The 25,369-nt window shown below is 44.7% G+C and overlaps 1 protein-coding gene and 2 long non-coding RNA genes across 3 annotated transcripts in view; 2 read left to right on the forward strand and 1 right to left on the reverse strand.

Moving 5' to 3' along the window:
* LOC311253905 (uncharacterized protein) overlaps positions 1-13,738 on the reverse strand; it is a 28,489-nt gene extending 14,751 nt beyond the window's left edge. Inside the window, exon 1 of the mRNA XM_084384368.1 lies at positions 13,726-13,738. The gene's annotated coding sequence lies outside the window, so the exon portion shown is untranslated. The remainder of the gene's footprint in view (positions 1-13,725) is intronic.
* On the forward strand, positions 9,740-11,330 carry LOC311253907. Its single transcript, XR_014622040.1, has 2 exons — positions 9,740-10,052; positions 10,765-11,330. It is a non-coding gene; the product is annotated as an uncharacterized lncRNA (long non-coding RNA).
* Positions 12,925-16,716, forward strand: LOC311253906. The gene is made up of 3 exons (XR_014622039.1): positions 12,925-12,996; positions 14,436-14,579; positions 16,559-16,716. It is a non-coding gene; the product is annotated as an uncharacterized lncRNA (long non-coding RNA).
* Positions 16,717-25,369: the final 8,653 nt, after the last annotated feature.

Raw genomic sequence — 25,369 nt, forward strand, 5'->3', positions numbered from 1 at the left:
TTTTGTCTTTGGGTTTTTGGTGTAATAAAAAGAAAATCACCAAACTAAAGTTTGCCGACTGGGCCATCATCTTTCCAAACCAGCGTTTCAAAGTATCGAACCCCGACATTTGGTGTCAGAAGTGGGATGGCCAGTCGACGAGGGCGCATCCGGTACACAGGAAGATGGGTACTGGGTTGCGCTCACAAAAGGAGGAACCAGTGCAGGACAAAGATGGCGAGGAGGGAGCCTGGTCCACAGCCGAGGAGGACGAAGGGGGTGCGGCGGCCCCAGTCCGGCAGGCTGGCCCTGGAGCTCCAAGTCCAGGAGAGGAGCTGGTGGCGGTCATGAGGACCTTCCTGGAGGGACAGCAGAGAAGAGAGGAGGGGTTCCTGGCAGAGCTCAGGGGACTCCAGGCTTCGTGGCCAGCCCCCGCAACTGGATCAGGCAGTGGCAGGGCCGAGGCCGGTAGCACCTGTCCCTGCACCTGGGTCCCTATCACCATCTGAGAGGTCGCTGATGAGCCTTAGAATGGACTTACCTACACCTGCTGCACCGCGCCGCAGTTCACCCTTAAGGGCGGCAAGGTTTGGGGTGAGCAGTGGGACAGAACCTCCGAGGCCGGAGAGCAGACCCTTTGGTGACCCCAAGATTCCCCAGTACCTGGCTGGGGAGGACATTGGAAATTACCTGCTTCGCTTCGAGCGGATTGCCAGAACGTGTGGTTGGCCAGATGGTGAGTGGGCGTGTCGCCTGGTGCCGCTACTCACTGGGAAGGCGCTAGAGGCGTACACCGCTATGGACGAGGAGAGGGCTCATTCATACCCGGACCTGAAGGCGGCACTCCTGACCAAGTTTGACGTCTCACCGGAGACGTATCGCCAGCAGTTCCGGGCCATGGCAGTTCCACCGGGAGAGAACCCAACAGAAACTTACCACCGCTTAAAGGGTCTCTACCGTCGATGGATTCGGCCAGAGCAGCATACCAAGGAGCAGATCGGTGAGCAGGTCATCTTGGAGCAGCTGCTGCGAGTCTTCCCAACAGACATCCGCACCTGGGTGAAGGAGCACAAGCCAACGGATGGGTTAGCTGCAGGCAAGCTAGCGCTGCAGTACCTCAACGCACGGAGGGGAGGCCCGCCTGCTTATCACGGTGGTCCCAGTCGCCAGGTTTCGTCGCAGCCCAGACCAGCAGCCAGAGCCAGCCAGCATCCGCCTGGAGAATCCCGGCCCACACCTCGCCAGCGCAGCCCCGGTAAGGAGTTCATCTGTTTCTACTGCCAGCAAGCAGGGCACAAGGCTTCGTTGTGCCCCATCAGAAAAGCTAAGCTTAGCGGGGCATGCTACACTCCTCGGGCTGAGGTTGCAAGTGCTGGGGGAGGGCAACAGCGTTTTAAGGACGTTACCATTAATGGTGAGTCTGTGACTGCTCTGGTTGACTCGGGGAGCTTCCTGACGCTGGTCCGAAGGGAGTTGGTGCCAACGGGCGTGGTGGATTATAGCAGACAGGAAGACATTTTGTGTGTGCACGGGGACAGCCATTCCTACCCCACAGCTGAGGTGACGGTGGTGGTGGATGAGCAACCTTACCTGCTGACGGTCGGGGTGGTGGAAAGGTTACCTGTTGCTGCTATCCTGGGGTGGGACTTACCTGTGCTGCTGGACGTGCTGCTGGAGGCCGGCCCCAAAGACAGTGACCTGGGGAAGGGTTTGTCCGGTTATGTGATCACCCGCACCCAGGCCAGGGCGGGGGTGACAGCCGACCCAGGGCCGAAAAAGGGGCCCGATCCAGAACTCTTTTCAACCCTGGACAGCAGTTTGTTTGAGGGGCCCATGAAGGGGCCCAGGAAGTCTCGCCGCCAGCGGCGGTTTGAAAAGGGGCTGAAGTCCCGGGAGCCGGACTGTGCAAAGGGACTGGCAAAGGGCATGTGGGAGGTGCCAGAGGACATTGGGGCCCTGCAAAGGGAGGATGGGACTCTGAAGTCCTTGTTCGCCAAGGTGGTTGGGGGGCTGGATATGTCAAAAGGGGAGAAAGAATGTTTTGTTGTTGACAGTGATGTTTTGTATGCAGTGGCGGAGGGGGTCAAACGCCTTGTGGTTCCTGTGTCATGCCGGCCGATGATAATGCACCTGGCACACACCTTGCCTTGGGCAGGTCATCTTGGCCGCAACAAAACCTATTTGCGCATATCCCCCAGGTTCTATTGGCCTTCCATGTATGTTGATGTGCAAACCTTCTGCAAAACCTGTCCCACCTGTCAGAAAACTTGCTATGTCTGCCAGTCCGACCGAGCCTACCTACAACCCCTGCCCATGATCTCCACTCCGTTTAGGCGTGTGGCCATGGACATTGTGGGCCCATTGGTGAAGAGCAGTGGGGGGCACCAGTACATCCTGGTGCTCTGTGACTACGCCACACTGTTCCCAGAGGCTTTCCCCCTGCGCACGGTCACTGCTCCTGCTGTTCTGCGTTGTCTTGTTCAGTTGTTTTCCAGGGTTGGTGTACCGGACGAGATCATCACAGACCAGGGGACCAACTTCACCTCCAGACTCCTGCAGCTCTTCCACCGGCACTGGGGATTTCGGCGATCAAGACCACCCCGTACCACCCTCAGACGGACGGCCTGGTAGAGCGCTTCATTCAGACCCTGAAGAAGATGCTGCAGAAGTTTGTGGCCGACACTGGGAGAGACTGGGACCAGTGGCTGCCCTACCTGCTTTTCGCCTACCGGGAGGTTCCCCAAGCGTCCACAGGGTTTTCCCCGTTTGAGCTTCTGTATGGCTGGGAGGTACAGGGGCCATTGGATCTGCTGCGGAAGACCTGGGAGTCTCCCGCAACCGGCACCAGTGACCGTGGTGTGGTCCAGTTCGTGCTGGAGATGAGGGACCGGTTGGCAAGGTACCGAGACGAGGCCGAGGTCAACCTTCGTGAGGCCAAGCAGACCCAGAAGGCGTGGTACGACTGACAGGCCAGGCACAGAGAGTTCCAGCCTGGCCAGAAGGTCCTACTCCTCCTGCCATCCTCCAACAGCAAGCTGCTGGCCAAATGGCAGGGCCCGTACACCGTCCTCAGGAAGATGGGCCCGGTGACCTACGAGATCCACCACCCGGACAAGAAAAGGGCAAAGCAGGTTTACCACGTCAACCTGCTGAAGGAGTGGAGGGAGGCTCGGGTTCCCGTGGCGTCTCTGCTGGTGACGGCGGTGGACAGCGCGGGGGAGGAGGAGTCTACCCTCGCCGACCTGAGCCAGTCTGCGGAGCCTGCTCTCGGGCACCTCTCTGCCGCCCAGTCCAGCCAGCTGTGCCAGGTGTTCCAGCGGGTCGCCAAGCTCTTCGCGGCCAACCCGGGGAAGACTGACCTCGTGGAGCATGTGGTCCGGCTGAAAGACAAGGGGCCGGTTCGTCAGAGGGCCTACCGGGTGCCCCAGCACCTGGTGGCCAAACTTCAGAAGGAGGTGGAGGAGATGCAGCGCTTGGGGGTGATCGAGCCGTCGCAGTCTGAGTGGTGTAGCCCGGTGGTCATTGTGGGGAAGAAGGACGGTTCCCTGCGCATCTGCATGGACTTCAGGAAGGTCAACGCCATGTCAGAGTTCGACGCCTACCCGATGCCCCGGATCGACGACCTGCTGGAGAGGATTGGTCGGGCTAGGTTCATCACCACCCTGGACCTCTGTAAAGGGTACTGGCAGGTACCCCTGGAAGCGTCCAGTCGTCCCTGCACAGCGTTCCAGACACCTGCTGGCCTCTTCCAGTTCACGGTGATGCCCTTCGGCCTACATGGAGCACCAGCAACTTTCCAGAGGCTGATGGACCGTGTCCTGCGGAGGTGTGAGGACTGCAGTGCTACCTACCTCGATGACGTGGTCATCTTCAGTGCCACCTGGGAGCAGCACCTGCATGATCTGGAGCGAGTCCTGGGCCAGATCCAGCAGGCAGGCCTGACGCTGAATCCAGCCAAGTGTCAATGGGCCTGGGAGGAGGCGAAGTACTTGGGGTACCGGCTTGGACGAGGGGAGGTCCGACCACAGGTGGACAAGGTCGAGGCCATCCGTAGCTGCCCACGCCCTCGCACGAAGAAGGAGGTGAGGTCCTTCTTGGGCTTGGCCGGCTGGTACAGGAGGTTCGTCCCACAGTTCGCCACCCTCGCAGCACCTCTGACAGCACTGACGGCGAAGGACCAGAGGAACCCGGTCATCTGGAACGAGGACTGCGAGGCGGCGTTCCAAGCTCTCAAGGCCTGTTTGTGCTCTTCGCCAGTTCTGAGGAGCCCTGACTTCAGCCAGCGGTTCCTGGTTCAGACCGATGCCTCAGCGGTGGGACTGGGGGCAGTCCTGGCCCAAGGTGAGCCTGGTGACGAGCGACCGGTGCTGTACCTGAGCCGGAAGCTGCTGCCACGGGAGACCAGGTACTCCACTGTGGAGAAGGAGGGCCTGGCCATCAAATGGGCCCTGGAGAGTTTGAGGTACTACCTGCTGGGGAGAGAGTTTGACTTAGAGACTGATCACAGGGCTCTGACCTGGATTAACTCCATGAAAGACCACAACAGTCGTCTCACCCGCTGGTACCTCTCTCTCCAGCCGTTCCAGTTCCAGATCCGACACCGAGCGGGCAAGACCAATGTTGTGGCAGACTATCTCTCCAGGTTGCCGCACATCGTCAACCTCGGGGAGGAGGGGGATAATGTGGCGGAGCGCTGTTGAACGCCCGTCATTTCCTGACCGGCGCGCTCTCTCTGTCAGAGAGTGCCGGTGGGGCGCGCTGCGCCCTCATTGTTCCGGCGGAGCCAAGCTCCTTATCACCTGTTTCCCCGCCGGCCGCATCTCGCGGTCCAGCAGTGACATAAACTTTTTACCCTGAACTCTGTTCTCCCCTCCGTGGGTCGTCGAGGGTGCACACTCGGCGCCTACGCGACACGTACACACACACACACACCTACACACACGCTCACCTGCTGTTGCTGCAGAGGTCTGTCTCGGGTTCACGGGCCGAACCGAGGCAGTTCCGGGCCACGTCATAAGTAGCGCACTGTGGCGCGCTTCCATGGGTCAGGTGACCATGGACTAAACTATGTGTGTTAATTGTTTTGAAATATTGTTAATGTGTGTGTTCTGTGGGAAAAGTGGCACAGCTATATGAGGGGTTATTAGTGCCACAGTACTGGGGTTAGATTTAAAGGGGTTCTGTTAGTTTTGTGCTTTCCCAGATAGCATACGGATGTGGGCCACTTCAGGCAACAATCCGGCACTGTAGGCATTCTTCTGGCCCGCACAAAACAGATGTGAGCCTAAACTGGCCCATGTGGTAAATGCTACATTCGGCCCTTATATCACAAAACAGATATGGCCCATCTTTGGCAAATACGTGGCAGAGTAGGGAATGGTTATTCCTTAAGTGAACCAAGGCTGGGCCACATATGGTTCAGCACACGTGGCCCACCTTTGCTGAAACACATTTGGGCCAGTTTTGGGCAAAAGACGGCAAATTAGCATCGACTAATCTGGATGTGAGCCTAAAGTGGCCAACATATGAGAAAATACAAGTGGCCCACCTTTGCTGAAACACAATTGGGCCAGTTTTGGCCGAAAGACGGCAAGTAAGCATCGACTAATCTGGATGTGAGCCTAAAGTGGCCCACATGTGGTTTAGCACACGTGGCCCACCTTTGTTGAAACACATTTGGGCCATTTTTGGCCGAAAGACGGCAAATTAGCATCGACTAATCTGGATGTGAGCCTAAAGTGGCCCACATATGAGAAAACACAAGTGGCCCACCTTTGTTGAAACACATTTGGGCCAGTTTTGGCCGAAAGACGGCAAATTAGCATCGACTAATCTAGATGTGAGCCTAAAGTGGCCCACATATGGTTTAGCACACGTGGCCCACCTTTGTTGAAACACATTTGGGCCAGTTTTGGCCGAAAGACGGCAAATTAGCATCGACTAATCTGGATGTGAGCCTAAAGTGGCCCACATATGACAAAACGCAAGTGGCCCACCTTTGTTGAAACACATTTGGGCCAGTTTTGGCCGAAAGACGGCAAATTAGCATAGACTAATCTGGATGTGAGCCTAAAGTGGCCCACATATGGTTTAGCACACGTGGCCCACCTTTGTTGAAACACATTTGGGCCAGTTTTGGCCGAAAGACGGCAAATTAGCATCGACTAATCTGGATGTGAGCCTAAAGTGGCCCACATATGACAAAACGCAAGTGGCCCACCTTTGCTGAAACACAATTGGGCCAGTTTTGGCCGAAAGACAGCAAATTAGCATCGACTAATCTGGATGTGAGCCTATGTGGCCCACTTATGAGAAAACGCATGTGGCCCACCTTTGCTCAAACACAATTGGGCCAGTTTTGGCCGAAAGACGGTAAGTAAGCATCGACTAATCTGGATGTGAGCCTAAAGTGGCCCACTTATGGCTCCACACACGTGGCCCACCTTTATTGAAACACATTTGGGCCAGTTTTGGCTGAAAGACGACAAGTTAGCATCGACTAATCTGGATGTGAGCCTAAAGTGGCCCACATGTGGTTCCACACAGGTGGCCCACCTTTGTTGAAACACATTTGGGCCATTTTTGGCCGAAAGACGGCAAGTTAGCATCGACTAATCTGGATGTGAGCCTAAAGTGGCCCACATATGGTTCAGTAACATTGTGGGGTCCATACTTTGTGAAGTACAAATGTGCCAGGACAAGAAAAGACAAGACAAGTTAAGTTAAGTTAGTTTGCTTCTCTCATTGAACCGCTGTCCACTATTCAGGGTATAGGGGATAACAGGACCCAAATGCAGACTCAAATGGAACAGTTTATTATTTTAGAAAGAGGTAAATAAACAGGTAATCAAAGTCCAACAGAAATAAAGTAGCAACAAAAGAGTCAACGAGCCTAAGTCTCGGACAGGGGAAAAAACAAGGAATCCAAAGTGCAAAGTGCAAGTAGATATTCCTTTTTCGGTGGAAATGTTCCATGATGGGCATGATTGGCAATGTTGCAGCATGAACGACCTGCAATATTGATCCTTCACTCATTCTGGAAGAAGCTCGCCACTAATGGAGCCCCCGTCCAGCTTCTTTGCTGGAGCTTGAAGCAGTTAGAGGACTGAAGACTTTTAGGCCTGAACTGCCTTAATTGTGTTCTCCACTATGGAGGTGAGAATTTTATCCAAGCTAATGTCTATCATGAACAACACATCCCCATGGCAAGCCCGGATGTTGCACCCATGATACAAAGAGAAACAAAACCGTTCATAAAAATCTGAGAGAAAAAAGTTAACACAACAAGCGGATGGTGAATTCTGAGAGTTGTTATCCGTCTGATACCAGCAGGAATTACATACAGTAGGCATAGTCAAGTTTAACTTGTTCTTCTCTTAGTGCAATATTATCTGTCAGTATAAATAATATGCTGACTGTGATGAATTTGTTGTTTGTTGATGAAAGTTAATTTATAAAAATATATATATATTGACCAACAATTCTGTGTTTTCTCTGATTTGAGTATATGCATTTTCATGTGTGGCCAATGGAATGTCCTTCCAGAACTTATTCTACACTGAAAAAAGGAGACTGGCCAACTCTTGGATTTATGTCAGCATCTTGGGTGTATTGAACACAATTGCCTCATGTTTTAAAGTTAAACGTAACTATATAGTGTAGAAACTACATAATATGCAGAGAGGGTACATTAATTTGTTCAGATCATGTTGGGATGAAGTGAGTCAATAAAGTAGCGATGTTAATTATCGCGATACCGCACGCGATTTCGTCTTGCGCACTTTACAGTCACGTCCAAGAGCTCGCCGTACGGTCCGCCACGCCACGCCACGATTCGGTCGGTAAGTCTGGATTTTCTGATTAAATATTGTCGAAATCTCAGCCAAATGTAGTTTAATGTCTTGAGAGTCACTACGTAACGTTAACGTTGAACTAAGTGAGTTCGGTAAAGTCCCATGAGCTTATTTGCTCGCGCTATTTTATCACTATGTTTTATTTGAATTTGTTTTTTGAGCGGGAGCCGTCCATGTTACATTCAACTTAACTTTGCGGCGCTCCTTAGTCTTCTGTTTGAATTGGTTTGCCAACTGACTGTTCAGTTACATTGTGTTAACTAGCTAACACACTAGCTAACACCGCTGATGACAAAGCTAATGTCATCAGCGGCATTAAGTTAGCGACCCCCCTCCCCCCAAACACCGTGTAATGAGAACATGAGCAGAAGGAGAGGAAATTCAAACAAAAAAGGACACATTAACTGGTGTGCGTCTGCTCTGTCTGAGCAGTGGTAGCAATAATCACGTAGCCATGGCCTGCCACTGCCTAATGTTCATAATGGCAACTTAACTTTTTCTTGGATACAAGCTGCTGGCTTTGCACAGTCAGCCCAGTGTTTGAACATGGAACATGATTAGTCTCTGTTCTCATCAGAGAAGAATCACATTAATTATTTGATATTTTACAATGGTTTATGCAGTGTACCTAAATAAAGTTGCCGGTGAGAGTACATCTAATGTATGTTTATTAAAATACAGTTTTCATAATGCCTAGATAATGCCTCATAATGCAAACTCAAGTCTGCATATCACCTGGAGTCAGCTGATGGATCATGGGCTCAAGTTTTTGTGGTGAGACCAGGATGTTGTATTTGCTCTTATTATTACCGTAATTAGTAGTAATTAGTAGTAGTTAATGCATTACAGATTTTAATGAATCCCTCAGCACATGCATACACAGACACTGGCCACCTCATTAATACATCTGTGGTATCTTATACGACAACTCTGTCATAGGTTCAACTTTTACCTGTATATATTGTCAGACAGGTGATTAATGTAATTAATTTAGCTAAAGCCTTAATTTAGGCTTGGACTTTTGTCTGTGTATTTTTAAAATGTGTCCTGCTCAAACTGTTTTTCCAGGATCTCCAACCCTACCTTTAATCCTTCTTTGTTTTTACTTCCACAGTGAATGGTGCTAGAAGTGTTCCAGTGACAGAGTGAATGTGGCAATGCAAGACCTGCCCTTCAGTTTTTCCAAGTAGGTCCCATATTCTGAAGTACTATCGAGTCAGACATAGACATTATGGGAATAACAATCGTATTCCATGTGTGCATGCAAGCTGCCCATGCACTTTTAGAACGTGGAATGCATTGTTAATTCATTTGAATAGATGTTATTAAAACTAGTCGTCATCAGTCAGAGAAATGTACATTTAGTTGCCATTTGTGTCCTTGTAAGGATCTTGTGTCTGAGAGGGATTACTGGACTCACGTTAATGCACATTTGAAGATAAATGAGGTTGTAACGTGCATGTTCTTGGATTGCAAATTTCAAACAAACATCTTAGGATCTTTTAAATCCCACAAGAGCAGAAAACACAGGTCTTTTTCACTAAAAGATTTTAAACCAGGAATTGTAGTATCAGCCACCCTCGCTTCCCCAGAATCTGCTTCAAATACGTCTGATGATGACATTGGTGAGGATGCTCAACCAGGTAGCAGTACTGGTGTTCTAAATGACCACCCAGATGTAATCGAGCACAGTTTGGCAGCAGCTTTTATGTTTTTTTTGTGATGCTCCCATGATCAGCAATGTACAAGAGAGATGGCCAGCTCTTTTTGATGCAATGGAGGTAATTTAAAAAATGATGCCCTGACTAGTTGTGTCATAGATATGGTGTTCATGTGAGAACCTGTGAGTACTGATTCCACTGAAAGGACCCAGTCATTTTTATCATGCATTCACTGTCACTGCACTGCACTATGAGAAATGTATCTTTTTTTATATCATCTCCGGAGATTATATAACGTCCAGTCCATAAAGGTCAGGTCCAAACAGGTAGTTTTACTGTTGGTTTTTAGATACTGGTGTCACATGCTGACTGTTTAAAAAAGTCAGAGTTTTTGTCTTTGATCACTTTCTTCTGTGCTACTGAAAATTTGAGTTCAAATATCTCTATTGTCTTTGTTATAATTCTTAAGGATGACATTGATGCCGGAAGGGAGTCCCTCATTAAAGGACTCTGCATCTATCTGAATGAGAATCCCGACGTCTTGGTGCAGGAGTACATGGTGGGTGTTTTGTGAGTAGATTGTGGCTTTGCTACATTTCCAAACGTATTCAGTTAACCCTGTGATCCTACTTGGACCGTTTAGGTCCATTTGCCATCTTTATCACCTTGGCAAAGTGATTCCAGTGCTGAGATTAAAAACAAATGGTCCAAACAGTCCATTTTTTCTCCATAATCCCCCATTATGAAAGTGAAAAACCACCTATATTGACCCCTCTGCCACAGAGTGAAAAAATATTGTTTCTCTTACATTAGGGATTACACTAGTGTGAAAACACTTCAAATTTGTGAATCTAGTGAAAGAAGGAAAAATCCACCATCTTCTTACACTGCACTGACCCTCATCTGACAAGGGCAGAATTGGGACTGGGATACAGCCCTGGAGTAAATCAAGGTTAATAATAAAAAATCATCCAGGAACATGAAAACAACTTCCAGAAGAAATGAGGACGAGAATTCAGTCTTTACATTAGCTTGAAGGCTCTTCTTCATTTGATCTGGAATTTGTTATGTCTGTATTTTATTTTTTCTCTCAGAAATTGACCATGAATGGCAGCATGGCAGGGCAATCTTTGGCTGTAGTAATCTGCTATGCTGCTTACATGGGTTTAAATAAACTATTGCATTAGAATTGCTGCATTCAAAAGCATCAATTTTTTTATTTTATTTATTTATTTTTAAAAAGCTTCAAGAAATGTTTTATCTTTAACCAGGACATGACTGAGGCCACTGCACTGAGTGCCATTGAGAAAACGACAGTGGGAATATGTCACCAGAGAGACGCCAGGCAATGACTTTTCTGATGTTGGCATCATCATCGAGGGTGTGGTGGTTCTTCAAGATCTGGATAATGTAGCCCTTGCAACAGCCTTCCTGTTTGGACTTTTTTACTCTTTGAACATGAGGTATCCGTCACAGCTCCGCTATACTTTTGAAGTGATTCAAAAGGTGGTAATGGAGTTGGATGTGGCTCAACTCTCGAGGAAAGCCCAAAGCTTAAAGACAAAACTGTTCCAGTAAGGAGAGCTCACTGTTGTTGTGCACGTGAGGCGGTTAGCTCCAGGTAGGAGGACAATTAAAGCTCACACTTGCTCTCCTGCATTTTGGAGGTTGAATTTCCAGGTGAACAATCAGCAACAGCATGGGATGTTTCAGTTGTAGTAAGGAATTTTAAATACTTCTAAGATACTGTTCTGTTTTGAACCAAGATGTCACAATGAGGTCAGTCATTGCTGTTTATCCTATGGCTCTTGAATAAAGGCTTTGACATGCAACTGTTCATTTCTGTTTTTAATTGGGGTAAAAATGGGTAATGTCAATGATTAAGAGAGTTAATAGAAAGGTATTAGGCATTAAAATAAATGATTGTTGAAATGGCAATGGCAACTAACGTTTTTGCATTTCAAATCAGTTCTATAGTTGAATCGAATTGTTTACAGTTACAATTGTTATTTAATTTAATCTTGACAATAGAGACCTTGAACATAATGTTTGTATTGTTCTCTTCGAAGATGGTTGCCTGTAGCCTTTTCAAAAGAAAAGGTCTAATTTCCATTCTGTGGCTGAGTCGGTAAAACACTGAAAAACTGACATTACTTGTTCACTGTTGATTTGTATTACAGTAGAACAGTAATGTCAGTTCAATTCTTTACCTACTGTCACTGCAGTGAAATTAGACATTTTATTTTGAAAGGTTACTAGTGGTACAGGCAACCATCTTCAGAGAACAATACAAACAATCTGTTTTTAGGCCTCCATTGTAAAATTGTGTAATTGACACTAGACTATAATACGAACATGTAAAATGAAAATAACGTGTAGTATTTACGCTACCAAATAGTATTGGAGTAAAAGTTATTGAATAGTGTTGAAATGAAGTGATGAAATTGTGAAGGATTTAAATGTTCCAAGAGCTCAAATTACTTTATCAAAACATGTTTTAATCACACTGTATCAACACAAAATATACAGGTTTATTGAACATGAATAACTTGTGTTAATTTAACTCAATTGTTTAAGTTGCTGCCAAAGCAAAACATCTGTGTGCAACCAATGTCCACCATTGAATTAAGTTAATCCAACATGTTCCTTTTTTCAGTGTATGTACAAATCCCTACATGTTCTCATGCTTGTCAAAGCGCTGGTTACTGAGGAAGCGAGTTTGCACACATTGTTGAGTTACATGTGTGTATACGTGTCTGGTTATTAATATGTGTATGAATGTGGTTATTAGAGGAGGATAGTTGGACTGTTATCTGTTTGAATGTGTGATAAGAGTAAGAGAGTATGTGCTGTTGTGCACTTCATGATTTGGTGCTCTTGTTCCCTGCTTTTACTAGTGTATTCTGTCTATTTTTAAAATATTATGGTCATCATGTCACTCATATTTCAATGATTTTAATACTGTATCTGCTTTAACTTTACCTGCCCAGGGACTACAGGCGGAACTATAACCTGGCTCAAAGCATCTCTTCTTGTCTTACAAGATTAATGTTTTTTTGTGCATTGTCCCTGTTTTAAATAAATAAATTCAATTCAATTCATTAAATTCACAACATACTGTACATTCCTTGACCGAGTGTGCCAATAAGAGCATAGCCTAGGCCAAGAGTGACAGTTCATTTGTGAACAGAAACCGCTCCCACCTGCTCTCTGTGTCACATAGAAAATGACTGGCAGGTCGACATTGGAAAATGTATTGACCTACATTTACCTGAACATATCACCCACAGTGACAGTGTTTTTTTTTTTATTAAGTCAACGCTATTAAGTCTGTAAGGATCGTATCTTTATTCAAACTCTACTTTCCGTTATGTTTTTTTCCGCTTTAAGTTGGAGTTTTCCAAATTACGAGTCTTTTGAATGCATCATATTCGAATTGACGAAAGGGAGCAAGGGAGCAAAAAGTGCGCGAGCCGGAGATCGAGGAGAGAAGTCACGGTGAGGTGAGTCCCTGAACGAAAAATAAATGAATGAATTTCTGTGGGAAACATTCAGCTCTTATTGTTGGAACTTCACATTGTTTTGTCAGGTTGCCAGTGCTGCGAAAAATGTTAGCTAGTTAACATTCAGTTTTTATACAAGGTTAATATGACCAGGCAGCAGGGCTCGAAATTAACGATGTCCCGGCGGGGACCATAAAAATTCCTGCTGGGACACACTTATATTTTGTCCGGGACAATTACGGGACAGTGAAAAAAAAAATGTCAAACGCTCACTCTCAAACAAAATGCTCAATTCCCTCCTCCGTATATCATTGCATTTCCCTGAGGTTGAGGACTATAATGCAGAGCAGGCAGTTGAGAAGTGGTGGCAAAGTGGTCAGAGAACATGCCGACCCATGTTCAACGACTCTGTGTGAGACAAGAAAAATAAATCTCTGTGGCAGTGAACTTTCCCTCCAGAAAACAGCATCCCTCCCCGCGAGTGAAATAGTCAGACAGCGTATTGTTTACTGATGGTGATTATGTAATTTTGTACGAAAAACGTAACTTTGTCACTTTCCAGGCTGTTTGGTGGGTCAGGATCTCAATCACAACACATTATAACAGCATCCATATGATTATAACAGTCAGAGGGTACATGTTTAAACACATGCCGCTGAAAGCCCCACTAGGATTCAGAGAAGCACAGTACAGAAGCACAGAATGTGTTGCTGCCGTTATTACTGGTACCGGTGCCGCGTCGAGTCTCCCTGATCCTCTCCCCAACACACAGCCGCTTCTAGCCGCAGCGGCAACCTGAGCGGGGTCGCTCTGCGAACTACGGCGCCGCGGAGCTACAGGCCCCGGTCTTCCTACTCCTCTCCCCCACATACAGCACCCTGTGCTGGGTCGCCCAGAGCGACGAGTCTCCCTCCAGCTCTGGAGCTCTCCACGGTGCTGCTAATGGCGGCTTCTCATCGTCTTTCAGACCTTAGACCATAGCTTTAAGTAATACAATTAATTAAAAATGCTGATAGTCTAATACTCGTTATAAAATACTTATAATACAACAACATATACACCCAATCACATTTTATAAGGCACCAGTTTAAAGCTGCCATTCTTAAATTGCTCTGTTTGCTTTGAAGAAGACATACTCTGTGCCGAAATGTCAGCAACCTGCACCATAATAAAAATATCTAAAACTATGTGCTTCACCATCTTCTCCAGCTATTTATCTGCCCCCTGCTCTAAGATGCACCAGTCTGCAATCAGTTTGTCAGCTGAAGGCGAGAGTTTTCCTCCTACAATTTTAGTAATTGGCTGGTCATGGCTAGACTGTTTTCAAACTACATTCATTGCTGCCCAACTATGGGCAGGATATAGCATGTCATGCAGTTAGCCATTTCTCACCATTGTGTGCAATCTATCCAAAGCTTTACAGTTTTCTCAATTTTTAGGAACGGTCAGAAACAATCAATTGACGGCCACTGCAACAGACCAGGAGGTGGAGGCTTATATAAAAAGGTGGCTTCATCTCGCTGGAGACAGGGATGGTGGGAGGAGAGAGAGAGAGGAGAAAAGGCGTGCCACACAGCTCGCACGTAAGTCAGCTACAATACCTATTTTGCAATATATGTGTGATACTGTTCTACAGCAGAAATCAAGATGAAGCTGTCAGCATATGTAAAAAAAAAACGAGCGCAAAGTACAGAACAAATCTCCCCAATTCTAAATGAGCAAATACAATTAAAAAAGGCAGTGTTGTGATTTTTGCCATTTTTTCCGCTATGGTCACTTAGGAATTAGAAGCTTGTTCAGCCACCATGCAGCAAGCATAGCCATTTTCTTGTAAATGTAAAGATTTCACTTGGCAGTGGTGGGACAGTAATGTAAACTAACTGGAATTGTCACCCATTGCCTTTCTTAAAAGCCAGTACATGGGTCTGAAAAGTAGGGAAATCACATTTCAGTTAGAAACACATCTTTAATGAAAACTGTATTTGACTTTAGTATAATATTCTATCTACAAAATAAATTAATGAATATGAAGCAACAGCTGAAATATATTTTTAAATATATTAATATTACATGCCATCTCCCTGCTAAATTGAGCTGGAATGAAAGAACCCCCTATCAAACACAAAAACATACTTCTAATGTTAACATGAGTGGATGAAGTTTTGAGTCTTAAGATGTGGTCTTATCTAACCTCAAACTTTTCCCTTTACTGCTGCATTCATGGTCTTCAGCTCCACCATGTGGGCAGGTCTGATGTAACTACACAGCGATTGTGTGAGTGAGGCTAGCTGACTCATTGTCATCTCAGACTTGATATGTGATAGGTTTAATATGTAGGATGGAGTTGCTTCCAACTGAGAGCCTCAGCCATGTTGCAATGGAATATAATACTTACCTTGGCATAATATATAAAGAATAAACCAGGACAGAGAGACCTCACCTCAACTTTTATCCCAACTCTCTCCTCTTGTGAGGGCTTTTAGATCTGAGTATGGCCCCAGTGTTCCGCCAGAGCACCGTGCCATAGCACACAGACCTCTGGTCCAGTAAATGTCCAGTTTTGTGGATACCTATTACGCACCACCAGACTGACAGCTATCTTGGGGGTCCCCATGGAGAGTCATTAAAGAGGAAATATTCAAGATTTTTACCTACTTTTTACTTAAAGCAGAAGTAAGCGATCCGGTCGTTTTGGCTAACTTCCTGTCAGCGGATGGAGTTAGCAGTCCCCGCCCTCTTCCCTACGTCAACACATGCGCGTGCATCCCTTGGCTGCACACACAGAGAGGACCGCCCCTTTATGCCGTTCTCTCTCCTCATTGGATAAAGGTTGTAGGATACAAGGAAAGTTTTCTCCTCGGCTTACAGCAGAGCAGGGTGACTGACAGACCCGTGTTTCGGACCAAACACTCTATATAAGTGATTGCTGTCGGAAGATATAACTATATAAGACTTATATTAACACAAACATTCCGCTTACTTATGCTTTAATGAAACAGCTTCAGAGTAATGTTGCTGGCTTGTTCCAGGGAGAATGGAGGCTCTCTGCCTTCCACCTAGCGTCACTTGGCTGAAAACCAACCTTGTAAGATCAGACCCTCCGACCCAGTATCCCAGCTCTCGTGCTGGCAGCATCATGACACACCAAAACACCCTGTATCCATTATCTTTTTATGAAAGGATAGAACCACACAAATACACACATTGCAACATGTATATGATATGCTCCATTAATTGCATTATGGCTGGCTTCAGTGAACCAACAAATGCTGAGGAAAGGTTAGCAAAATAGCAAAAAATCAAATGGCTGTGCACTATTCCCCTTTAACATGAAGACAAACTCAAATATACATTATGTTTTATTACTGTAACTTCAGGTTAAATGTGAAGTTTGTCAGAGTGTTTGATGAACACAATATTGTATAACTTTATATCACTTTACAGGGCCTTTTTTGTTTGGTCTCCTGATAAGGTTTTGTGTTTTGCACTGCAACCATATACAGTAACCACAGTACTGCTTTACTGAGTCAACAAAATATGTTCTTTTGTGCATTTCTTAAAGGGCCAGATGAAGAGGAGACAATGGTGGGGCCATGAGTGAGCGTGTTCCGCAACAGTGTTCCGCAGTCAGAATTTTCATGTTCATCTTCATGTTTGTTTTGTTTGTGTTGTGTTGTTGTTTGTGGCACATGTTAAAAAAATAAAATAGTTCTCTACTGTTCACAAGTTGTTTCTCGTGTCTGTTTTTTTCTTCAATTCTTCAGTAGGTATCTTCATCTTTGACTGAGACCAACAAGACTGGACCATTGCCACCATTTAACACAGTATCTGGAGGTACCATAATGACATGTACAGTAGCCACAAATTCAGACCAGTTCTGGTTTATTTATATGATGTGTTCATATTTGACATAGAACTTTGTCATGGTTTGGTTGTGACTCCAATGTGTACAGGCTAGACAAGATCATAGACTGTAAACCAGTTCTGATGTATTCAGCTCTTGGTTAATATGTAGCATTATGACTAGGCTGTGGGTCATATGTGAGAAACAAGTGTGGACCACTCATGTCATTCCATGTGGTAGGTGGGTCAGAATAAAAATGCATAGTGGCCCAAATTTGGGTGAGTGCTGGTTTATTTGGTCTATTTTTGGCTGACACTTGGCACTGTGTTGGTTTGGTTGTGGCCCACTTCTGGCAAACAACTGTGGACCACATTTGTGCCATCATTCCAAGTGGTATATGGGCCAGAATAAAAATGTACAGTGGTGGCCCACATTTGGGTGAGTGCTGGTTTATTTGGTCATGGCTGACATTTGGCACTGTGTTGGTTTGGTTGTGGCCCACTTCTAGCAAACAGCTGTGGACCACTCATGTGCCATCATTCCATGTGGGATGTGGGCCAGAATAAAAATGTACAGTGGTGGCCCACATTTGGGTGAGTGCTGGTTTATTGCGTGTCGGCTGACATTTGGCACTGTGTTGGTTTGGTTGTGGCCCACTTCTGGCAAACAACTGTGGACCACCCTTGTGCCATCTTCCCATGCCGTACTTGGGCCAGAATAAAAGTGTACAGTGGCCCACATTCGGTTGATTGCTGGTTTATTTGGCCTGTTTTTGGTTGACATCTGGCATTGTGATGGCTTGGTTGTGGCCCACTTTTGGCAAACAGGAGCGGACCTCCCAAGTGACATCATTCCATGCGGTATGTGGACCGGATGAACATGTCAGGTGTGGGCCAGATATGGGCCAAAAGAATTTTGCTATCTGGGTTGTTTCCCAGTTTATGTTTCTTAACCCCTGTGTTTTGTTAATTGGTTTGCCCGGGGGAGGGGCCAAGGGGGTATTTAAAGAGAGCTCGGCTCACTTGAAGGAAGGATTCGGCTGAGTGGCATGTGGATGACAGTTGCTGCCTGTTCCTTGTAAATATTTTTTTTACTCTGTCATATTGTAAATATTCCTGCGTTTTTTTTGTTGCTTTGCCACCTGTGGGTATTTTTGTCTTTGGGTTGTTGGTGTAATAAAAAGAAAATCACCAAACTAAAGTTTGCCGACTGGGCCATCATCTTTCCAAACCAGCGTTTCAAAGTATCGAACCCCGACAATTTGGATCTTCTTCATGGCAAAGGAGTTTTTACCTGGAATTTAATTCATTAAGGGTGAAAAGTGGCTTATGTCAAAAATGAGCGTTTCAGAGCGAGAGGAGCCTGTTTTAGCACTGTACAGTCGCCTAAGCTGCATTTCACTGAAAAAAGGTCTTTCAAACAGGTTTTCTAGCCTGAACTGGTTGAATTTGGATCTTCTTCATGGCAAAGGAGTTTTTACCTGGAATTTCATTCATTAAGGGTGAAAAGTGGCTTATGTCAAAAATAAGCGTTTCAGAGCGATAGGAGGCTGTTTTAGCACTGTACAGTCGCCTAAGGCTGAAAAGTGGCTTATGTGAAAAATGAGCGTTTCAGAGCGAGAGCAGCCTGTTTTTGCACTAAGCTGCATTTCACTGAAAAAAGGTCTTTCAAACAGGTTTACTAGCCTGAACTGGTTGAATTTGGATCTTCTTCATGGCAAAGGAGTTTTTACCTGGAATTTAATTCATTAAGGCTGAAAAGTGAGTTATGTCAAAAATGAGCGTTTCAGAGCAATAGGAGGCTGTTTTAGCACTGTACAGTCGCCTAAGCTGCATTTCACTGAAAAAAGGTCTTTCAAACAGGTTTACTAGCCTGAACTGGTTGAATTTGGATCTTCTTCATGGCAAAGGAGTTTTTACCTGGAATTTAATTCATTAAGGCTGAAAAGTGGGTTATGTCAAAAATGAGCGTTTCAGAGCAATAGGAGGCTGTTTTAGCACTGTACAGTCGCCTAAGCTGCATTTCACTGAAAAAAGGTCTTTCAAACAGGTTTACTAGCCTGAACTGGTTGAATTTGGATCTTCTTCATGGCAAAGGAGTTTTTACCTGGAATTTCATTCATTAAGGGTGAAAAGTGGCTTATGTGAAAAATGAGCGTTTCAGATCGATAGGAGGCTGTTTTAGCACTGTACAGTCGCCTAAGCTGCATTTCACTGAAAAAAGGTCTTTCAAACAGGTTTACTAGCCTGAACTGGTTGAATTTGTATCTTCTTCATGGCAAAGGAGTTTTTACCTGGAATTTCATTCATTAAGGGTGAAAAGTGGCTTATGTCAAAAATGAGCGTTTCAGAGCGATAGGAGGCTGTTTTAGCCTAAGGCTGAAAAGTGGCTTATGTGAAAAATGAGCGTTTCAGAGCGAGAGCAGCCTGTTTTTGCACTAAGCTGCATTTCACTGAAAAAAGGTCTTTCAAACAGGTTTACTAGCCTGAACTGGTTGAATTTGGATCTTCTTCATGGCAAAGGAGTTTTTACCTGGAATTTCATTCATTAAGGGTGAAAAGTGGCTTATGTGAAAAATGAGCGTTTCAGAGCGAGAGCAGCCTGTTTTTGCACTAAGCTGCATTTCACTGAAAAAAGGTCTTTCAAACAGGTTTACTAGCCTGAACTGGTTGAATTTGGATCTTCTTCATGGCAAAGGAGTTTTTAACTGGAATTTCATTCATTAAGGGTGAAAAGTGGCTTATGTGAAAAATGAGCGTTTCAGAGCGATTGGAGGCTGTTTTAGCACTGTACAGTCGCCTAAGGCTGAAAAGTGGCTTATGTGAAAAATGAGCGTTTCAGAGCGAGAGCAGCCTGTTTTTGCACTAAGCTGCATTTCACTGAAAAAAGGTCTTTCAAACAGGTTTACTAGCCTGAACTGGTTGAATTTGGATCTTCTTCATGGCAAAGGAGTTTTTACCTGGAATTTCATTCATTAAAGGTGAAAAGTGGCTTATGTCAAAAATGAGCGTTTCAGAGCAATAGGAGGCTGTTTTAGCACTGTACAGTCGCCTAAGCTGCATTTCACTGAAAAAAGGTCTTTCAAACAGGTTTACTAGCCTGAACTGGTTGAATTTGGATCTTCTTCATGGCAAAGGAGTTTTTACCTGGAATTTCATTCATTAAGGGTGAAAAGTGGCTTATGTGAAAAATGAGCGTTTCAGATCGATAGGAGGCTGTTTTAGCACTGTACAGTCGCCTAAGCTGCATTTCACTGAAAAAAGGTCTTTCAAACAGGTTTACTAGCCTGAACTGGTTGAATTTGTATCTTCTTCATGGCAAAGGAGTTTTTACCTGGAATTTCATTCATTAAGGGTGAAAAGTGGCTTATGTCAAAAATGAGCGTTTCAGAGCGATAGGAGGCTGTTTTAGCCTAAGGCTGAAAAGTGGCTTATGTGAAAAATGAGCGTTTCAGAGCGAGAGCAGCCTGTTTTTGCACTAAGCTGCATTTCACTGAAAAAAGGTCTTTCAAACAGGTTTACTAGCCTGAACTGGTTGAATTTGTATCTTCTTCATGGCAAAGGAGTTTTTACCTGGAATTTCATTCATTAAGGGTGAAAAGTGGCTTATGTGAAAAATGAGCGTTTCAGAGCGAGAGCAGCCTGTTTTTGCACTAAGCTGCATTTCACTGAAAAAAGGTCTTTCAAACAGGTTTACTAGCCTGAACTGGTTGAATTTGGATCTTCTTCATGGCAAAGGAGTTTTTACCTGGAATTTCATTCATTAAGGGTGAAAAGTGGCTTATGTGAAAAATGAGCGTTTCAGAGCGATAGGAGGCTGTTTTAGCACTGTACAGTCGCCTAAGGCTGAAAAGTGGCTTATGTGAAAAATGAGCGTTTCAGAGCGAGAGCAGCCTGTTTTTGCACTAAGCTGCATTTCACTGAAAAAAGGTCTTTCAAACAGGTTTACTAGCCTGAACTGGTTGAATTTGGATCTTCTTCATGGCAAAGGAGTTTTTACCTGGAATTTCATTCATTAAAGGTGAAAAGTGGCTTATGTCAAAAATGAGCGTTTCAGAGCGATTGGAGGCTGTTTTAGCGCTGAAAAGTGGCTTATGTGAAAAATGAGCGTTTCAGAGCGAGAGCAGCCTGTTTTTGCACTAAGCTGCATTTCACTGAAAAAAGGTCTTTCAAACAGGTTTACTAGCCTGAATGAGTTTTTACCTGGAATTTCATTCATTAAGGCTGAAAAGTGGCTTATGTCAAAAATGAGCGTTTCAGAGCGATAGGAGGCTGTTTTAGCACTGCACAGTTGCCTAAGGCTGAAAAGTGGCTTATGTGAAAAATGAGCGTTTCAGAGCGAGAGCAGCCTGTTTTTGCACTAAGCTGCATTTCACTGAAAAAAGGTCTTTCAAACAGGTTTACTAGCCTGAACTGGTTGAATTTGGATCTTCTTCATGGCAAAGGAGTTTTTACCTGGAATTTCATTCATTAAAGGTGAAAAGTGGCTTATGTCAAAAATGAGCGTTTCAGAGCGATTGGAGGCTGTTTTAGCACTGTACAGTCGCCTAAGGCTGAAAAGTGGCTTATGTGAAAAATGAGCGTTTCAGAGCGAGAGCAGCCTGTTTTTGCACTAAGCTGCATTTCACTGAAAAAAGGTCTTTCAAACAGGTTTACTAGCCTGAACTGGTTGAATTTGGATCTTCTTCATGGCAAAGGAGTTTTTACCTGGAATTTCATTCATTAAAGGTGAAAAGTGGCTTATGTGAAAAATGAGCGTTTCAGAGCGAGAGCAGCCTGTTTTTGCACTAAGCTGCATTTCACTGAAAAAAGGTCTTTCAAACAGGTTTACTAGCCTGAACTGGTTGAATTTGGATCTTCTTCATGGCAAAGGAGTTTTTACCTGGAATTTAATTCATTAAGGCTGAAAAGTGGCTTATGTCAAAAATGAGCGTTTCAGAGCGATAGGAGGCTGTTTTAGCACTGCACAGTCGCCTAAGGCTGAAAAGTGGCTTATGTGAAAAATGAGCGTTTCAGAGCGAGAGCAGCCTGTTTTTGCACTAAGCTGCATTTCACTGAAAAAAGGTCTTTCAAACAGGTTTACTAGCCTGAACTGGTTGAATTTGGATCTTCTTCACGGCAAAGGAGTTTTTACCTGGAATTTCATTCATTAAGGGTGAAAAGTGGCTTATGTCAAAAATGAGCGTTTCAGAGCGATAGGAGGCTGTTTTAGCACTGCACAGTCGCCTAAGGCTGAAAAGTGGCTTATGTGAAAAATGAGCGTTTCAGAGCGAGAGCAGCCTGTTTTTGCACTAAGCTGCATTTCACTGAAAAAAGGTCTTTCAAACAGGTTTACTAGCCTGAACTGGTTGAATTTGGATCTTCTTCATGGCAAAGGAGTTTTTACCTGGAATTTCATTCATTAAAGGTGAAAAGTGGCTTATGTCAAAAATGAGCGTTTCAGAGCGATTGGAGGCTGTTTTAGCGCTGAAAAGTGGCTTATGTGAAAAAATGAGCGTTTCAGAGCGAGAGCAGCCTGTTTTTGCACTAAGCTGCATTTCACTCAAAAAAGGTCTTTCAAACAGGTTTACTAGCCTGAACTGGTTGAATTTGGATCTTCTTCATGGCAAAGGAGTTTTTACCTGGAATTTCATTCATTAAAGGTGAAAAGTGGCTTATGTCAAAAATGAGCGTTTCAGAGCGATAGGAGGCTGTTTTAGCACTGCACAGTCGCCTAAGGCTGAAAAGTGGCTTATGTGAAAAATGAGCGTTTCAGAGCGAGAGCAGCCTGTTTTTGCACTAAGCTGCATTTCACTGAAAAAAGGTCTTTCAAACAGGTTTACTAGCCTGAACTGGTTGAATTTGGATCTTATTCATGGCAAAGGAGTTTTTACCTGGAATTTCATTCATTAAAGGTGAAAAGTGGCTTATGTCAAAAATGAGCGATTCAGAGCGATTGGAGGCTGTTTTAGCGCTGAAAAGTGGCTTATGTGAAAAAATGAGCGTTTCAGAGCGAGAGCAGCCTGTTTTTGCACTAAGCTGCATTTCACTGAAAAAAGGTCTTTCAAACAGGTTTACTAGCCTGAATGAGTTTTTACCTGGAATTTCATTCATTAAGGCTGAAAAGTGGCTTATGTCAAAAATGAGCGTTTCAGAGCGATAGGAGGCTGTTTTAGCACTGTACAGTCGCCTAAGGCTGAAAAGTGGCTTATGTGAAAAATGAGCGTTTCAGAGCGAGAGGAGGCTGTTTTTGCACTGTGCAGTCGCCTATGAGGCTGAAAAGTGGCTTATGTGAAAAATGAGCGTTTCAGAGCGAGAGCAGCCTGTTTTTGCACTAAGCTGCATTTCACTGAAAAAAGGTCTTTCAAACAGGTTTACTAGCCTGAACTGGTTGAATTTGGATCTTCTTCATGGCAAAGGAGTTTTTACCTGGAATTTCATTCATTAAAGGTGAAAAGTGGCTTATGTCAAAAATGAGCGTTTCAGAGCGATTGGAGGCTGTTTTAGCGCTGAAAAGTGGCTTATGTGAAAAATGAGCGTTTCAGAGCGAGAGCAGCCTGTTTTTGCACTAAGCTGCATTTCACTGAAAAAAGGTCTTTCAAACAGGTTTACTAGCCTGAACTTGTTGAATTTGGATCTTCTTCATGGCAAAGGAGTTTTTACCTGGAATTTAATTCATTAAGGCTGAAAAGTGGCTTATGTCAAAAATGAGCGTTTCAGAGCGATAGGAGGCTGTTTTAGCACTGCACAGTTGCCTAAGGCTGAAAAGTGGCTTATGTGAAAAATGAGCGTTTCAGAGCGAGAGCAGCCTGTTTTTGCACTAAGCTGCATTTCACTGAAAAAAGGTCTTTCAAACAGGTTTACTAGCCTGAACTGGTTGAATTTGGATCTTCTTCATGGCAAAGGAGTTTTTACCTGGAATTTCATTCATTAAAGGTGAAAAGTGGCTTATGTCAAAAATGAGCGTTTCAGAGCGATTGGAGGCTGTTTTAGCACTGTACAGTCGCCTAAGGCTGAAAAGTGGCTTATGTGAAAAATGAGCGTTTCAGAGCGAGAGCAGCCTGTTTTTGCACTAAGCTGCATTTCACTGAAAAAAGGTCTTTCAAACAGGTTTACTAGCCTGAACTGGTTGAATTTGGATCTTCTTCATGGCAAAGGAGTTTTTACCTGGAATTTCATTCATTAAAGGTGAAAAGTGGCTTATGTGAAAAATGAGCGTTTCAGAGCGAGAGCAGCCTGTTTTTGCACTAAGCTGCATTTCACTGAAAAAAGGTCTTTCAAACAGGTTTACTAGCCTGAACTGGTTGAATTTGGATCTTCTTCATGGCAAAGGAGTTTTTACCTGGAATTTAATTCATTAAGGCTGAAAAGTGGCTTATGTCAAAAATGAGCGTTTCAGAGCGATAGGAGGCTGTTTTAGCACTGCACAGTCGCCTAAGGCTGAAAAGTGGCTTATGTGAAAAATGAGCGTTTCAGAGCGAGAGCCGCCTGTTTTTGCACTAAGCTGCATTTCACTGAAAAAAGGTCTTTCAAACAGGTTTACTAGCCTGAACTGGTTGAATTTGGATCTTCTTCACGGCAAAGGAGTTTTTACCTGGAATTTCATTCATTAAGGGTGAAAAGTGGCTTATGTCAAAAATGAGCGTTTCAGAGCGATAGGAGGCTGTTTTAGCACTGCACAGTCGCCTAAGGCTGAAAAGTGGCTTATGTGAAAAATGAGCGTTTCAGAGCGAGAGCAGCCTGTTTTTGCACTAAGCTGCATTTCACTGAAAAAAGGTCTTTCAAACAGGTTTACTAGCCTGAACTTGTTGAATTTGGATCTTCTTCATGGCAAAGGAGTTTTTACCTGGAATTTAATTCATTAAGGCTGAAAAGTGGCTTATGTCAAAAATGAGCGTTTCAGAGCGATAGGAGGCTGTTTTAGCACTGTACAGTCGCCTAAGGCTGAAAAGTGGCTTATGTGAAAAATGAGCGTTTCAGAGCGAGAGCAGCCTGTTTTTGCACTAAGCTGCATTTCACTGAAAAAAGGTCTTTCAAACAGGTTTACTAGCCTGAACTGGTTGAATTTGGATCTTCTTCATGGCAAAGGAGTTTTTACCTGGAATTTCATTCATTAAAGGTGAAAAGTGGCTTATGTCAAAAATGAGCGTTTCAGAGCGATTGGAGGCTGTTTTAGCGCTGAAAAGTGGCTTATGTGAAAAATGAGCGTTTCAGAGCGAGAGCAGCCTGTTTTTGCACTAAGCTGCATTTCACTGAAAAAAGGTCTTTCAAACAGGTTTACTAGCCTGAACTGGTTGAATTTGGATCTTCTTCATGGCAAAGGAGTTTTTACCTGGAATTTCATTCATTAAAGGTGAAAAGTGGCTTATGTCAAAAATGAGCGTTTCAGAGCGATTGGAGGCTGTTTTAGCACTGTACAGTCGCCTAAGGCTGAAAAGTGGCTTATGTGAAAAATGAGCGTTTCAGAGCGAGAGCAGCCTGTTTTTGCACTAAGCTGCATTTCACTGAAAAAAGGTCTTTCAAACAGGTTTACTAGCCTGAACTGGTTGAA

Source organism: Pagrus pagrus (assembly GCF_965226575.1).
Source record: "Pagrus pagrus genome assembly, contig: HAP1_SCAFFOLD_65, whole genome shotgun sequence".
Classification (NCBI taxonomy): domain Eukaryota; kingdom Metazoa; phylum Chordata; class Actinopteri; order Spariformes; family Sparidae; genus Pagrus; species Pagrus pagrus.